At 38.2% G+C, this 19,094-nt stretch overlaps 1 pseudogene; it reads left to right on the forward strand.

Annotated features, from left to right (window-relative positions):
• Positions 1 to 16,532: 16,532 nt before the first annotated feature.
• Positions 16,533 to 17,141, forward strand: LOC149151661 (serine carboxypeptidase 1 pseudogene; annotated as a pseudogene).
• Positions 17,142 to 19,094: the final 1,953 nt, after the last annotated feature.

A 19,094-nucleotide genomic window follows, 5' to 3' on the forward strand; every position in this document is an offset into this window, starting at 1 on the left:
AGTGATAGTTGTATAAGCCCTCTGGTACTTCACCTAGTTTGTTTCAAGAGTCATACATGATTTCATGCAAAACTATCCTATGAAATGAAAGAAGCAAACTAAAAAACAACAAAAAAAAGCAAGAGAAGAAGCAAAAGTGAAAGCAAAGCAGGTAATCAAACAAGCAAGTAGGGAAACAAATAAACAAAGCAAGTAAACAAGCATGCAATCAAAAAAACCAAAAAAAAACTCTCCTCATACTCCTAAGCTAACAATGCATGGGTAATCCCACATGAAGTGATACTTCCAATGCAGCCACCGAATTGGTTGACCCATGATGGTGATGGCATGGTTCACGAACACGAAAAATGTGTGGACCAGCAAACAAGAGAGATATAACAGTGAAGAAAAACACATTCCGAGCTTACAAGTGACCATAGAACAAAGACGAGTGAAAGTGCATGACATGCATTCTATGGTGTTACCATGATGTTGTGCTACATTGCATGCAGATGTTGAGTGAATGCATTCCCTTGACTATGACATGCAAGCAAACGTGAGAAAGGTAGACCACTTGTGATGTGAATGTGTGCTTGCTATGTAAGATTCCTCCAACGCATGAACAATGGGATCATGTAGTTTGAGTGGAGGAAGCGAAATCTGGGTGTTTGGTTTATCTTCAATATAAAGGAGTGATGAGGAGCCTTGAGTGTTTCAACAATTTCTTGACCAAAAGTGAAACCAACCTTAGGACACTAAGGACCTAACATAACCATCAAGTCGGCTGAAGTGCCTCGACGGTGTGGGGATTTTCGACCTCATGGACAAATAGATCATTGTAGACCAGTGTGTTGGATAGATAAACAATGGTTGAATCAACATCGTGATTAGATGAGGAAGTGAATAGATCATGATAAAAAAGATTAAAAATTTCTAGATGTCTGTCAACATCCTCATGATTGGATGAATCAGGTAGAGGTGTAGATGAGAAGAAAAGATGTTCACCCTCTGTGTTTTCAAGAAATACAAATAACAAATTGAATGAATTTTCCGAGGAAGATGTTTCCTCCCCACATTGTAATGATAGAGTAACATCCGAGGTGTCTTATGAATGATCGGAAGTAGAAGCATCCAGAAATGAGTTTTTACAGGAGACATCAGTAGTCGAATAATCACAAGGGATGTTAGGATGAAGCGGATGAGATGAGGCTAGAAGGGAGTCATCCTTCACCACGGGAACTTCTTTAGATTCCCACACACACTCATCATGAATGATGGTGCTGGTTGGTTTCATAACACCAATTTTATCAATAGCTTAATCCTTGTTCACAACAAGTGAGGAATCTGGAATGGGAGAACACAAGATAATACAATCTGAAGGATCAACAGAATGTAAGGACGGAGGTCGAGGGAACAAGTCCACATGGCATCCAACAGGATTGGTAACCACATCTGTGTAAATATCAAGAGAAGGTGGGGTGGGAAGATGTGACAGTTCAATCGAGGTGTGGTCATGATCTCCCACATCACTCCATGGTGGTGGAGTTGTTTGATGACATGAAGGCAGATAGTCACTTGTGACAACAACTGTTCCTTCCTCTGATTGTGGAACTCCATCACCGAAGTGTGCTGAGTGGGGTTCGGATATGTGAAGAAGATACTCAAATCTTCCATCAAGAAATTCCCAATCAATATCATCTTCCAAGAATCAATATGTAAGATTACAAAAGCATGTGTGAAACAGTTCAACGGATTCATTGGGTGCTTTTTGTAATTTTAGAATCTCTTTGTTGAGTGCTTTACGATCATAGTGATTGAAAGCACAATCTATCTCTACGACCAAATGAGCAAGAGAATGAATAGATTTTTCGGGCAGCGCGACACACCAATGCATTGGGTTCCCTCGAAGCATGTAGATCAACAATGTGCAACTCATGTATTCTTCAAAGAATCCATGTCTTTCACATGAGCCTACAATGCTGATCACCTCCATCATCAAAAGTTTTATGAGACAGGTTATCTGAGAGCCTTTTCGAGATGATGAAATCGTTTCCATAAGACATACATTCTAGAAGAGCAACTTGGTAGTTAGTCATGATAGATGTGTAGAGATTCAAAACATATGTGAGGACTCATCTTCTCATCTAGCCCTCCTTCTGGCACCAAAATGTTGAAGATGTTGGACCTGCCAACATGTAAGGGGATCTCCCAATAAGAAGTCCCAATTAGACCTTAGATTGTTTGGTGTAGGAGTCCCAATAATGGGTCGTATAGTAATGCCTTGACCGCAATGTCACATAGAGGCAAGTAAGATAACTCTATCAGTAGCGAGGGTGTGATTGCTGTAGTGAGTCAAGGAAGGTGTATGAGAGGTTCTAACACAGGTGGGTAGAGATGAGGGTGAAGGTGAGTTCCACGTTGAAAGGGATCAATCCTAACTCGGCTAGGAACACACAACACAAAGGACATACACAATTTCTGGCAGAGCAGTCCACTCGGATGTGATAGTCACAACATAAAAGGTAAGATAACACGTATAACACTCACAGATTAGTTCTAACGAGTGCAACGGTTGTTACAACAAGGCTCATGTGAAAGGTCTATCTAATTTCTAGCACAGTAGTCGACATGGATGGGACAACATTAACATCATATACAACACATTTCCATTAATAAATTATGCATTACAACAAATGAATCAGTTCATATGTAGAACACAGGTTAAATCAACATGCATTACAAGTGTTAAATATCAGTGTTACAACAGATATAATACATGTGTGAAAACGTGTTGGCTTTTATTATATAAATAAGTGTAAGTTCCAATCATACAATACATCCATGTAAACCCGCTAGCCCCAACAATGGAATGTTACATCCAAATCCGCCTGCTCCTCCAAAGAGATGAACTAGCTCCATGTAGTGGAGAAGCCAGGGCATGTTACAATACTATCCAAGCTCTTTCCAAGATAGTATTATCATAAGGTTGGCTGACAAAAAGGCTATACAACGAGTTATGGGGGAATATTTCTAGCAAAGGGTGGGGTGACCCTTGACATTCCCCTTTGTGACAGTTCAACTCCCCTCATGACTTTTCACCTACTCTATGACTGTTACATCCAACTATTGACACTTGACTTACACTTGACATGGCTCAACATTACAACGCACATGTACTCATGTGAGATAGCATGGCTTGAGAAAGCCTTGTAAGACATCACTGGCACTCAATTTGATTTGATGAGACCAACTCTTTGACATGCTTGTGATGGTGAAAGTGGTGAGTTGATGCCAAGCTTGGTCGTCCATGGTGGTGTGCATGCACCTCATGGTGACATCTTGCTGGAGTGAACTCTTGCCTTCGTTGCAACCGGTGCATTGGTTCGACCCCTTCATCCAAATCGTCTACTAACATGTGCATGGTATTCTTGGTGCGGATGAACTCGAAACACAATGATGCATAATGTTTGTGCTGATATTCAAGTGTGTGCTGGTGATCATGTGCATCAACTTGCCAAAGTACATGTTCAGCTCCAGTTGGGCTTTCTTCTTGTCTTTGCCTTGGTGAGTGTGTTGAATGGGTTGGATTGCATGTGCGCACATAATGACATGCATGCTGCTAAATCCCTTGCATGAAATCAACAACACTGCTCACCATGTCTGCTCTGTGTTAGTTGTTGGGATGGATATTTAATTGTACGGGTGTAGTTTCATCCGTGAGTGCACGCTGCTCCCACTATTGTTCTTAATCCTACTGCAACTCATTTGTCTGTTTATGCAGCTTCATGTTCTTCTTTGAGTTGTTGTTTCAACACATGCAACTCCTTCTTCATTCTATTCTTTGTCTTCGTGCAACCTTCATGTCACATCGTCACCTCACAGCCGGAGTCTCCAAAGTTGATTTCATTACCAATGGATCTAATTGATCTTGCAACTTTGTCTTGTCTCTCTGTTGTAACAACCTTCCTCTTATATTCATTGTATTCACTATGCTGCCTCCATCTGTTGTTCATGATGTTGCTTGTTGTGATGTTTCTATTGTCATATCTTGATGTCCTTGTCTACAAACAACTTGATGTCTCCATGAGTAGGAAAGCTCATAGACAATTGATAAAATGCATCTTCAGGTGTGCTCTGAATGGTGTCTTCAACTCTACTCTCTTGGGTGGGAGTGGCAGTCACAGGAATCCTTGTCTTATTAACTGAATATCACTTCGCGAGGAATCATGTGATACTCCCTCTTTGTCACCTCGTGAAGGTGAAATTAATGGACTATATTCAAGACCCTTTCTTCCTTCGTTCTTGTAATTTTTTCCGCTTTAGATAGCTCTGAACATCAAGAAAACTACATAACCTGCTTTTCACACAATAACATTAATCCAGGTATTCAAAGATTTCAAGTACTTACCTCGTGGACCTTTGAAAAAGCATCGCTCCACCTCGATATAGTTGACTCACGTATAGACCATGAATTTAGTCACAAATATTCCTATAATGAGATTGAGCCAATGATCGACAGCGTGGTAGATCTTATCCTCAGAGGCTTCATATCTCTGTACTAACTCCGAGGTCCAAACAATAGGACCGTCAAGTCTCCACCTTCTTGGGCTATCTGATAACTTCGTGATCTGCTCGTATAGATCAACCGGAAAGGAACAGAAAAAGATATCTTGTATTTCTGTATATAGGTACCTATCCAGCCACTGTTCCTTGGTCAGTCGTGAGCTTCTACACTCCTGTGTCGTGAATTCATGGATCTTCCTATCTAACGAGTCTTTGATCTCTTTCTCAGTCGGATTCTAGTGATACGCCATCACACATCTCTTATGCAGATTCTGGTCCTGGCAACATAACCATTTATTGGCTTCGTGGGGCCTGACCAGGTTCAGCATTAGTTAGCCAAACAAATCCCTACACTACTAGCCCTTTCGGCACCAGCGCGTGGAGCATGGACCGAATTCTCACCCAAAGCAATATGGGGGGTTGCTGGTACCAAGTTTCTGCACCCTAAGATGGTCATGACGTCGGTTTATTTCTTTTATTCCTACTTTCGCGCAGGTTGTTAAGTTTTAGGGCTCTGTCTGCCTAGCCCCTCATTCCTCCCTTCGATACCTCCGCGAAAGGGTACGAATGACCTTCACGTAGCCCTAACCTTTGGTTCAGTTACTTTCATGCTGCTAAGGCAACGTATTTAATAGATTCCCTAGTTATCTTAAGAATCCTACTAATCTTATTACATAATCATAGTTAGCACTGCATAAATAGATATCCTTATTTGCGTTCATTTACCCAACATAATTCCATACATTCGCGCATCATATAAGTATTATAAATGAAATTCATACACAAAATGACAAGATGCATTAACAGGAAACAAAGACAAAGACTTTGTAAAATACTTCTCTTTATTGATATCTTCAGATGATTATAGACTCTATCCACCCTACGCACATAGCTGCAGGGGTCCGCGCACTTAGCTGCAGACTTCTACCCTAGGCCTTTGTGCACTCAAGCGCAGAGCCTCTACCTATGCTATGACCCGAAACTTAGTCTTTCCTCCTTATCGCTCAAGACTCCTTACAACTTATGACTCATCTGAACTACTTAGAGCTCACTTACTTAGCTAATTTTATACAATCTCATGGTCTGCGGACCATGGGTAGATATTTACAACCGACTTTAATTTATAAAATTAAGGGCGGACAACCCTTTATGACTCATGACACCTTCATGCTCCTTTAAAATTTTATTACAAAAATTTGACCCAAAACATGGGCTTTTAGCCCCAAAACTATCCTTGGGGGATCCTGTTCCCAACAGGCACAATAAATTTCTAATCATGTTTTGTAAAAAATTATTATAAGTATGGTTTAAACATGTGATTTAGGTATGCATGGAAGTTAATAGTGTGAATTCCAACCATTGATGGAGTGGCAACGATGAGAATATACTGACATCTTTCAATTTAGGCCATCCAATCAAAATGATAAATTAAGAAAATGATAAAAGTGCCCAACTCCAATAGGAGGGACGCCTATCGACATAATTAACTTAATGTTTTTTTAAGTAAAAATGTCGTTCCTTTAATATTTATAATTGTTTTCTCAATATTTATATTGGTCAATCAGTTTTTACTTATATTTTTCAAGCTACCTTTTTGTTAGCCTACTTAAAAACTTAGTAATTAGTTGATATTAAATTAACTTGATGTGTTTTTAAGTAAATTTGTCATCCCAGTGTATGAGTTAGTTACATTGTAATTCGATAGTCACACTACGTTCTACATATAGAATTATTCAACATGACTTATATTTTATGTTATATTATTGAATATTGATTTATGGTTTAACATTTTACTAGTCTATAATCTCTTTTAATATTAAAAGAGAACATAGAGTTATCTATTTTATGTATAAATTTTTTCTTTCATTAATATTATCATCTCAAATAATCATGTTGACTAAGATTATTGACTTTTCCCCTCAGGTTTTAACCACATAAAAACACTATTGTGAGATGTGGTTTTATGAATTGCTACAGAAAGGTGTTTTTTGATATATGGAATGCTTTGTTTTCTCGAATATATTATCAAAGTGCCTTTGAAGAGTTGCTCCCATTGTTGATTGATATTTTGATCATGTGCTGGCACATTTATGATATCTATTATTTTTATAAATTTATGTTGCACCAAACTGTTCCATTCCATCAAGAGTACTACTTTTAGTTAAAAGCACCTATTTTTTCATATAAAAATGGATTATGATTTTTTTGGTTATATTTGGAGGTGTAAAATATAAATACATTCTTTTTTAATGTAGTTCATATATCAATTTTCTATTTTTATTCACAATTTGTTACTCTTTCTAGTTTGTGTATGCTCTTTTCCATGCACTCTATGTGATCTCAACAAACTAAAAGTAACGATGATCTTTAAATTAGATTCTATATCAATAGAATAAAGGTAAAAACACAAAATATTGTACAATAAGGCAAGGTAAATCTATGTGAAAATTATATATAAATCTTTAAGTATTTTAAATTGAAGTTGATTATAAAATTTAAAAATTGCTTTTTTTAATATTTAATTTTAATGTTTGGTAAAAGAATAGTAATTTTAAATTTCAAATGAAATCTAAAATAAATTTTTTTCAAAGTCATGAAGTTATGTTGCTCAAATTCTTTTTCTATCTTTACTTAAATCTATTTATATCTATTGGGTATTGAGATTTGAAGTTAAGTTTCATCAATTTTCTATTATTGGAGTCATAATAGTTAATACATAATATGAGCGTGGATGCATTAAGAGTGCAATGAAACCTCATAAACTAAATCACTATCTTCAAGTGCCACTTTGAAGAGTCTAGATTCAAACATCCTCATCACAAGTGAACCTTCATAATGAAAAATTCATCATTTCTCAACAATGGATTTATCCATTTTAGACTCAATTTCAAGTACATATGCATAGGCTCTAATTTATTTATATGAAAAATAATTACATGATTAGTACCTTTTTATGTATCCAAACATTCAACATTACTTCAAAGTGATTTCATAACTTTAACCAACATAGATACATCTTAAATACAAATCTAACATGAGCCCAGAGGGATCCAATTTCTTCACATACAAATTTTTTTATGAGCTGACATTATTAAAATGTTTTGTATAGTTATTTATTTTTGTTTGTTTAGATTAAAAAAAAAATTGGTGGACATGAGCAAAATTTCAACTTTGGTGATGAGGGACACCCTTACACATCATACTAGGGTGTAGAATAAACCTCTAGACTCAAAAATAATCTTCAAGAAAACCATCCTCTCAAAAATTTTATATATATATATATAATCCTTTTTCTTAATATACACTTAAAACTAACTTAGGTATATAATGGAAAAAATTAAAAATTTCGAATTTAACCAATATAATATAATAATGCAAAACTATATAAAATTTTCTTATAATAATTTTTAAATTTTTTTATTATATGTATTTTTGAAAAGATAATAATAATGATAATTTAATTTAATATTTTTTTATTATATATATTTTTGAAAAAATAATGACCATGCTAATTTAATTTAATATCATAATCTTACTATATTATGGTTTATAAAAGATATGATTATGCATAGTGAATACTTAGTTATATTGATTTTTAAGTTAGTACTTTCTAGTCAAGAGATTGTTTTGGTGTTTATAGCTGATCTCAGTTTCACAATCTTTGTTACAATACTGACCTTCCTAGCCTTTTACAATGTCAAAATTATAGTGAGCTCGGGAGGCTTCTCTCCAAGCTTTTTGAGCATAGGAATAAAATCTCAAATCAAAATAGATAATTTGTTTCTTTAGGTCCGATAGACCATTATTTGGTCTCAGCAGACGTTAACCATCATCATCATCATCAAATATCATACACTTTTTTCAATGATTTATGAAGTCAACCTTAATGATTTGTGTTGTGTTTAGTATCTATCAGCTGTCTAATTCATCATAAAGAAATTAAAGATAAAAACCTATTCTAAAGTTACTCTCCATTAAGTACGTGGTGACGCGGGTTGATACTTGTTTGTAACTAGCCCTATTCTACACATTCATGAATCTGTTGGAATTTAATTCCAACTACAACAATGAACAGCTGTACAAGAATCTGATTTGCAGTAAATGTTACAGGCTATTTGATGCTGCAAATTCGCCATTGATATTTTTGCACATAAATGTGCATTAAACTCACAAAATTAATTTCCCCTGCAGACAACCGACTTGTTTTTTGATAGAAGCATCACCGCCTTGCTGCATTAAATACAGAGATAAGAATTAGAAGATATTTTGTAATATTTTATTGTTTTCAGATATGTTTTAACATATAAATATATCAGACAACAGTTCTGTGTTGATGGTTAGCGGAAGAGTGATACAGAGCAGAGGAGAGCTGGCAGCAGCGTGAAGATAAATTCTTCAGAACATTGAAATGCACAACAGTGCACAGCAGAGTAGAAGCAACAGCGTAGCAGACAACAGAAAGAAGAAAAATGCACAGCAGTGCAGATATTTGAATGAAATTTGTTTAACAGATGTTTATTTGTGTGGAACAAAAGCGTTCCTTGGTGAATCTGTTTTGTAATAGAAGCTGTGAAATTCCCTCAGTATGAGGAAGACAAATCTGTAACAATTAGTTTATTTTTAATAAACGCAAGTTAATTTTTCCTGTTGCTGTTACACCGTAACTCAAAAAATACTTGACGTCAAAAATTTACGTTGCTGCAACACCACGAACAGTGTTGCTGCAACACAAGTTACAGCAACTGAAAAAAAACTGTGTTGCTGAAACACCATTTCCAGCAAGCGATTTTCTGTTTTTCTGTGCAAAAACAGAGTGCAAAAACAGAGCAATTTTTTGTCTGTCTGTTATGGAATTTATCAGAAAATTCCAACATGGTATCAGAGCTGGTCTAGGCACTCAGTGAGTCAAAAACAGAGCTTGTTTTTCACTGTAGGAGCTGTAAGAAGCTTGTTGAGCAGAATTTTTTCCAGCAGAGAAAGTTTTTGCTTGTTTTCATTTTACAGTCAGTATCTCTTCTTTACCAATACTGGTTAAGATGGCAGATGCTGGAACAGGTTTGAAAAATTCCCAACTACCACAGTTTAATGGGAAAAATCATAGTTATTGGTCCATAACAATGAAAGCATTGTTTGCTTCTCAAGGAATATGGGAGCTGGTTGAAACTGGCTATGTTGAACCTGCAGATGCAACAGCACTGGCTGCTTTGACAGTAGCAGAAAGAGACCAGTTGAAGGGTGACAGAAAGAAGGATGCCAAAGCCCTCTTTTTCCTCTTCCAATCAGTACATGAAAGTGTTTTTCCGCGGATGCCGCAGCAACAAAATCTAAGGAGGCATGGGATATTCTCAAAACTGCCTATCAAGGCATGGAGAAGGTGAAGACTGCAAAGCTGCAGATGTTGAGGAGAGACTTTGAAAATCTCAGCATGAAGGAATCTGATACAATAGATTCATTCTTCACTCAGGTTATTGGCTTGATAACCCAGATAAGATCTCATGGTGAGATTCTTGAAGATTGAAGGATTGTAGAGAAAATCTTGAGATGTTTACCCTCAAGGTTTGAATCTATTGTGGTGGCAATAGAAGAAACAAAAGATCTCTCACAGTTCACGGTAGATGAGCTGAGTGCTTCTCTATTGTCTCATGAACACAGACTGAGTAGAGGAACAGATTCCTCATTTGAGCAAGCATTCAAGACTCAGATGTCTTTTGGCCAAAGAAGAGGTCGAGGCAGAGCAAATAACAGAGGTCGTGGAAGAAGCCAAAACAGAGGCAGAAATTAAACTGCTAGCACAAGCGGAAGGAGCTACAATCAGAACCAAGCTGAAGGTTCGAGCAAACAATAAGCTCATGGACAAACGTATGACAAATCCCAAGTCTAATGTCATTATTGTAAAAAATTTGGGCACTACGCCAATGAATGCAAGAAAAAACAAAATGACATGAATAATAGGCAGAATGCTAATTTTGCAAATGAAGAAGATAAGAACCCAAAGAACATGTTCTTAACATGTAACATAGCACAAGACAAGCAAGAAGATTTTTGGTTCTTAGACTCAGGTTGTAGTAATCACATGACTGGAAATATTGAAATGTTTGCCAATCTGGATGAAAATGTGAAATCTGAGGTAACAACAGGGACTGATGATAAGATATCTGTCAAGGATAAGGGCAGAGTCAGTATTCGAGCAAAAAATGGAGAACAGATGATTGTGCTAGAGGTATACTATGTACCTGGTCTGAAATGTAATCTTTTGAGCATTGGACAGCTCATAAACAAAGGTTACAACGTGTTCTTCAAAGATGATTTGTGTACTATCAGAGACATACCTCCAAGTAAGAAGATCATTGCACAGGTGCAGATGACTAGCAATAGAATGTTTCCTCTCAAACTCAGGGCAGATTTGAAGGAAGGCAGAACTATTGCGGCTGTAACACAAGAAGTCTTTCAGGAACAAGTGAAAGATGTGAATTGGTTGTGGCATTTGAGATTTGGACATCTCAATTTTGGAGGCCTGAATCTGTTGCACAGAAAGGGCATGGTAAAGGGATTGCCGTTGATTGAGAAGTCGGACAGCCTTTGTGAAGGCTGCATCTTGGGCAAGCAACACAAAGAAAGCTTTCCAGCAGGAAAGAGTACAAGGGAAAAAGCACCCTTGGAAATTGTTCACTCTGATGTGTGTGGACCGATGCAAATACCATCATTTGATGGAAATAAATATGTTTTAACTTTTATTGATGATTACACTAGAAAGACATGGGTGTATATGCTGAAACAGAAGAGTGAAGTGTTTGAGAAATTCCGCCACTTCAAAACTCTTGTTGAGAAGCAGTGTGGGCATTATATCAAAGTGCTCAGAACAAATAGAGGAGGAGAGTACATCTCCCAAGACTTTCTGCGTTTTTGCAGAGAGAATGGCATACAAAAGCAGTTTACCGCAAGGTATAGACCTCAGCAAAACGGTGTTGCTGAAAGAAAGAATAGGACCATTCTTGACATGGTCAAAAGTATGCTGAAGGCAAAACATTTGCTGCATGAGTATTGGGTAGAAGCTGTTACTTGCGCAGTTTACATCTTGAATAGATGCCCAACTAAAGCTGTCATGAACAGAATACCAGAAGAGGCATGGAGTGGTCAAAAACAAACTGTCACTCACATGAGAGTATTCGGTTGTGTAGCATATGCACATGTACCGGATCAGCTAAGGAAAAAGCTTGATAGTAAGGGGGAGAAGTGTGTTTTTATTGGCTATTGTGATGAGTCAAAAGCATACAAACTCTATAATCCATCCACCAAGAATTTAATAGAAAGCAGAGATGTGCAGTTCATTGAAGATGAAGCTTGGGATGGAAGCTTACAGAAAACAATGAATGTGAAGACAATTGTGTCTCATGAAGAACAAGAGGAAGGGAAAGCAGCAAATAATCCTTCCTTGGTGGCTCCTCCTCCACCACAGCAAGTACAACAAACCACACCACAAGCTGGAATTCGAACAGCCTTGAGAAGTCAAGGAAGAACAGTTGTTGTTACACCACAAACAGCTGTTGCTGAAACACCACAGGGATCAGATATACCCTCAAGTTCGGATGGAACTCCAAGCACACCAAGAAGACCAAGATTCAGAAATCTGAATGAGATTTATGAACAAGGAGAGGTAAGTAACAATACCGGTCTGAATTCATTATTTGCTTTATATTGTCATATTGATGACCCAATCCATTTTGAAGATGCTGTAAATGAAGATAAATGGATTGAAGCAATGAATGAAGAAATTGGTGCAATTGAGAAGAGTAAAACATGGGAGTTAGTGGACCTCCCTGAAGGTAAGGATGCCATTGGAGTTAAGTGGGTCTATAAGACCAAAAGCAATGCTGAAGGTAAGATTGATAGGCACAAAGCAAGACTTGTTGTGAAAGGCTACAAGCAGCAACAAGGCAAAGACTATGATGAAACCTTTGCACCAGTAGCAAGGATGGAAATAGTGAGAACAATGTTGTCTATTGCAGCACAACACAAATGGAAGATTTATCAGATGGATGTTAAATCTGCATTCCTAAATGGAGTGTTAAAAGAAGAGGTTTATGTTGATCAACCTCCAGGCTATGAAGTTGAAGGCCAAGAGCATAAAGTTTGTAAAATGAAGAAGGCTCTTTATGGGCTGAAGCAAGCTCCAAGAGCATGGTACAACAGAATTGATGCTTATCTGATTGAGAATGGGTTTGATAAGTGTGATGGTGAACCCACACTCTACATAAAACAGAATGACGGTAAGATTATTATTGTTGTTTTATATGTAGATGATCTGATTTTTACTAGCAATGATGCTTCTTTCATTGCTGATTTTAAAGCAGTCATGAAGAGTGAATTTGAAATGACTGACTTGGGCTTCTTAAGATATTTTCTTGGAATTGAAGTAGACCAAAGTGAAAATGGTGTTTTCATTTCTCAAGATAAATATGTAGAAGCAGTGTTGAAGAGATTTAACATGCAGAACAGCAAAGCAGCTGTGACTCCAACTGTAGTGGGGTTGAAATTGACCAAAGAAGACAGCAGCAAATATTTTGATCCAAAACTGTACAAGAGCATAGTTGGCAGCCTTATGTACTTGACTGCAACTAGGCCGGACATTATGCACGCTGTGAGTTTAATTTCCAGATTTATGGAAAGACCGAAAGAGACTCATTGGCAGGCAGCCAAGAGGATTCTAAGGTATGTGAATGGAATGAAGGGGTTTGGTATTTTATACTCCTCTTCTGAAAGTTTCATGTTGAAAGGTTACACTGACAGTGATTGGGCTAGAAGTGTTGATGATAGGAAAAGCACATCGGGATATGTGTTTCATATGGGATCGGGAGCCATCTCATGGGCTTCCAAGAAGCAACCAGTTGTGGCTTTGTCAACAGCAGAGGCAGAGTATGTGGCAGCAACAATAGCAACATGCCAAGCAGTATGGCTGAGAAGAGTTCTCAAAGATTTGTGTCATGAACAAGAAAAGGGCACAACCATTTACTGTGACAATAGCTCAGCAATAGCATTGTCTAAAAACTATGTTTTTCATAAAAGAACAAAGCACATAGACACCAAATTTCACTTCATACGTGAATTGGTTAACAATGGTGAGATTGTTTTGCAGCACTGTAGAACAGAGGATCAGCTTGCTGACATCTTGACAAAACCATTAGCAAAGAAAGGCTTTGATCATTTCAGGAAATGCCTAGGTATGCAACAGTTGAAATTAAGGGGGAGTGTTGGAATTTAATTCCAACTGCAACAATGAATAGCTGTACAAGAATCTGATTTGCAGTAAATGTTACAGGTCGTTTGATGCTGCAAAGTCGCCATTGATATTTTTGCACATAAATGTGCATTAAACTCACAGAATTAATTTCCCCTGCAGACAATCGACTTGTTTTTTGATAGAAGCATCACCGCCTTGCTGCATTAAATACAGAGATAAGAATTAGAAGATATTTTGTAATATTTTATTGTTTTCATATATGTTTTAACATATAAATATATCAGACAGCAGTTCTATTTTGATGGTTAGCGGAAGAGTGATACAGAGCAGAGGAGAGCTAACAGCAGTGTGAAGATAAATTCTTCAGAAACGCACAGCAGTGCACAGCAGAGTAAAAGCAACAACGTAGCAGACATCAGAAAGAAGAAAAATGCACAGCAGTGCAGATATTTGAACGAAATTTGTTTAACAGATGTTTATTTGTTTGGAACATAAGCGTTCCTTGGTGAATCTTTTTTGTAATAGAAGTTGTGAAATTCCCTCAGTATGAGGAAGACAAATCTGTAACAATTAGTTTATTTTTAATAAACGCAAGTTAATTTTTCCTGTTGCTGTTACACCGTAACTCAAAAAACACTTGACATCAAAAATTTACGTTGCTACAACACCACGAACAGCGTTGCTGGAACACAAGTTACAACAACTGAAAAAAAAACTGTGTTGCTGAAACACCGCTTCCAGCAAGCGATTTTCTATTTTTCTGTGCAAAAATAGAGTGCAAAAACAGAGCAATTTTTTGTCTGTCTCTTATGGAATTTATCAGAAAATTCCAACAGAATCCCATGGCCACTCAATTTTAAAATCCGACATAGTTAGATGGACGCTAAACATGTTCCGGAGGAAGAGGTAATGAGTATGTTAAACACACATGGACAGCAAAAGAGATGTGAAAGATAAATCATGCAGTACATTTTTTTATTAACAGGAGATGTACATTTATAATACAATGTTGTGACTCTTGGGTTTCAGATCCCAAGGTCTCTTGGACTGCTTAGTCTTTTCGGCTTCCACACTAACCCTTTAGGATTAGGTGTCCAACATTCCCCCCCTTAATCCGAAGGGTTATGTATGAGTCCAAGAAGAGAGTTGTAATACAAAATGTGCAAAAATGCATGGCAGCACTAGGCTGAATGTGCTCTATGAAATGTTGGTAAAAAAGGGCAGTGGTTTAAGGATGACCACCAACACTAGAACGCTTAGTGCAGTTCCCGGAACTCTTCCAAAACTGGCAAGAAACTGAAGTTTTCTACTAGAGGAAGTGTTCTCAATCTGTGATGGTTTAAGGATGACCAACAACTCTGGAATGCTTAATGCAATTCCTGGAACTCTTCCAAAACTGGCAAGAAGCTGGAGTCTTCTGCTAGAGGAAGTGTTCTTAATCTGTGATGGTTTAAGGATGACCAACAACTCTGCGATTCCTGGAACTCTTCCAAAACTGGCAAGAAGCTGGAGTCTTCTGCTAGAGGAAGTGTCCCAGATTGCCAACTGAAGGCATGTTCTGGGGCATCTTTGTCTCTGGCTACAACTCTGAAACTGGTGTGGCAGGTTGTGGCTCAGGCTCACTTGATGTGACTTTGAAGCTTGTAGATGACCATCATTTCCCTCCCTGTCAGGTACAAGGTGAGAAGATGGAGAAAACTCAACTGCAAGACTGTTCAATATTCTGGAACAAGTTCTAACATGTGTTTGGAATATCTTCTTGGCTGTTGATGCCCATTGCCAAGAAGCGATCCATCCAAGATGAATCTTTGTTCTTGCAGGACGTTTGTTTCTGAAGCATCTGTGTGAAGAATGGCTGGTTTTATGACAGTGCTTACATGGATGAAGATCAAAACAATGATCTTTTAGATGGCCAACTCGATCACAGTGTTGGCATTTCACGATCTGTTGTTTTTGTTGTTGTTGTTGCTGTGGAAGAGGGGCAGAATCTGGAACAGATGGAGGTGAGCTGTCATGAGGAGCAGGTGAACTGTCATAAATGAATCCAGCACTCTGAAACTGAATGGGCTTGGCATAGTCTGGAATATGAAAGGACAAGTCCTTGTCATATCCAAGACCAGTTCTGTGCTTGTTGTGGACAAGCTGTTCCCAAGGTCTGATGATGGGCTTGGGAAGTGCAGACTGAGTTTCTGCATCTGCATGTAAATCTGTTGTTGTATTAGGCACAGAATTTGCAACATTAGTGTCTTGCTGTTTATGGGAGTTTGTTTCAATTTTCTGAACAGAAACAGGTTCAGAATGATGACTCCACTGCTGTAATTCTTCTTGTTGTAGCTTTGTTTCCAGCTGCAAAAACTCAATATTTTCCTGTGCATATTGTAAAGATTTTTGAATATCTCTGAGAGTGTTTTTGTTGACTTTAACTGTACTTCCATCAGTAGATAAGATTAGAGTGCTTAATAACTCTAATAATCCATGATTTTTTTCCATTATTCAGACAATCAAATCAACAATGTATTTGTAAAAACAATCAAATGACCAAAAATGCACTCCCCCCTTTTTGTTGTTGTTGTTGTTTTAGCCTCCAATGCACGTTCCTTTAGATATCTCGGTAGAAGTTTCAACTGTTTAAGATGAAGATTTCCACTTTGCAATACCCAGAAATTGTACCCAAGAGTGACAACAAGTTCTGAGCGGACTTTGATATCACAGTGACAGTGAGCATATACGATGCTGAGCGGACTTTTGAGTCATGAACTTTTCTCCATTTAGGGCCACTTGCAGCAGTGGGGAATCATACGCAGGAATCTACGTTCCTACTCTGGCATTGGAAGTGGTTAAGGGAATCGAATCTCGGGTAACACCTATGGTAGGAAACGGGGTTACAGACAATACATTTGATGGCAATGCACTTGTGCCATTTGTTCATGGAATGGGGCTTATATCAGATGAGCAATTTAAAGATGCGGCAGATGCTTGTAAGGGAAATTATTATGACACAGCTGATACTAGTTGTGACACCAAATTAATGGTAATCGAGCAGGAGGTCGCAAGACTCAATATTTATAACATTCTTGAGCCATGCTACCATGATCCTGAAATGCAAAAGGCTGTTGAGAATATGGAAAAAGTGCCTGAAAGTTTTAAGCAATTAGGTCAGACTGACCGGCCTTCCAAAGTAAGAAGAAGGATGTTTGGTCGTGCTTGGCCAATGAGAGCACCAGTTAGAGATGGGAATGTTCCAACCTGGCCGAAGATCAGCGGAGTCCCTTGCACAGATGATCGCTTTGCTAGTGTTTGGTTAAATGATGAATCTGTCAGGCAGGCAATTCATGCTCAAACGAAGCAAAAAATTTCTTAGAGCGCCAGGTGAATACCTGCGCTGCCATCTCTGAAATCCCCAAGCGTGATATTACAATTGTTGATGAAAGCAAGAAGACAGTGGTAGTGAGTCTCTGGAATGATCTTGCAAAGAAAGAAGGACATTGAAACCAAAGACAATCGTGTGCAGAAATTGATGTCAGGACGTCAACCTCCGTCGAGAATTCCACTTGCAGTTCCTGAAAAGCGTACACCAGTGCGAAAGCCACTTGTTCCAAAACGAAATGAAAATCCGAAACTAAATGCTGGTGGTGTTGTTGTTCATGAAAATCAAAAATCAATGGTCACACCTGTAAAGCGAACAACATTACAAAAGCGGGAACCTGGACAGCCAACGCCAACACCGAGCTTCTATGGAAGCACATCCATGCAATGTGATATCTGTTCTTCTTGACTGTATTAGAGATAATGTTCAGAATGCATCTTTTCCTATTTAGCATGGACTCCTTTCGAAGGCAGTCACACTTAATAGTTTAATTTCCGAACATTCAGGAAACACATTGCATTGCGAAATTGCAGACGATGAAATAAATTTTAGACAACTTATATCGATTCGCATTCTCCAGTAGGTATGTACACATTCAAATTTAACCCCGATATAAATGATTGACCAATTTCTACAAAGTCATTGGCCGCTGGGCCACTTCGCTCTTCGCAATCTTTGATTGCCCGAGACCAGAGAGAGCTTGTATATTTTTAGTGGATTTTGCAACAAGAAGAAAATTAGATGAGATTCTTGCACAACAGTCACGCAGAATGAGCAGTTTCTCAAACTGATGTGTAACAGTTGAAATGGGGGAAAATAAAGAAACCTAACAAATAAATAACGCGGACTGCAGAGCTCACAGGCTATGGAAAATTTCCCAGACCTGGCATCCTCTGATACTTTTTCCAATAATTATTTGGCGTTACATCGACCACACCAGAGGAATCCGCCTTCTTTCTTGAGTGCTGTAAAGTCGGGTTCTCCACTGAGCGTTTGAGTGCAAATCTGAGTGGAAATCAAGACAGATATGGAGTAGATTCATTTTTACTGAAATGGTGTCTCGATGCCATGTTTCAAACCAAGCGCTTTAACCTGGTGCAGTCGCTGTATCTCAGCTGTAGAAAAATCGGTGTGGTGCCCAATGTCTTTACCTGTAATATTGTCCTCAAAGCCCTTTGTCAAATGGGTGCAAATGGGCGATTTAGAGGCTGCATACAAATTGTTTGATGAAAAATATACGGCCGAGTATTCAAAGAAATGCAAAGAATAACGCACACAACATTTCGTTGAGACCACAATTCACTGAAAAATGCAGAGGATAGAGGCGTTGATGACAGAGGCGTCAGAACAGTTAGCGCAGAGTGACCAGCGGAACCGATGGGGAGAGCGACAGGGTGAGCGTTAGACTGAGAATGGCAGAATATATAAAATGCATAGATGCCAAGCGCAGAGAATTGTCAGACAGTAGAGGCGCAGGAAGGCAAGGTGCTCAGTAGTGTCAAGTATGCGTGGAACGTTACAGATAATGAATACCAGGCCAGCGCTATTCAAGGCAGCTCAAACACAAGTAATGAAGACCACGCTGATATATTTGAATTTGCAGATCTAGCAGGCCAGTTTTACTATTACAGGATTATGGGTAGAGGTGCAGCACTGACATGCACATAAAAAGGCCACAGAAAAACAAGCGGCTCTGATACCATGTTAAACACACATGGACAGCACAAGAGATGTGAAAGATAAATCATGCAGTACATTTTTTTATTAACAGGAGATGTACATTTATAATACAATGTTGTGACTCTTGGGTTTCAGATCCCAAGGTCTCTTGGACTGCTTAGTCTTTTCGGCTTCCACACTAACCCTTTAGGATTAGGTGTCCAACAGAGTATCAAAACAGGAAGAGAATGCAAAACATTAGGCGTATAGTGCCATGTAAGCTGGGAA

The sequence above is a fragment of the Pinus tabuliformis genome, chromosome 9, assembly GCF_031772625.1.
Source record: "Pinus tabuliformis cultivar Carrire ecotype Pingquan chromosome 9, CPIR1, whole genome shotgun sequence".
Classification (NCBI taxonomy): Eukaryota; Viridiplantae; Streptophyta; class Pinopsida; order Pinales; family Pinaceae; genus Pinus; species Pinus tabuliformis.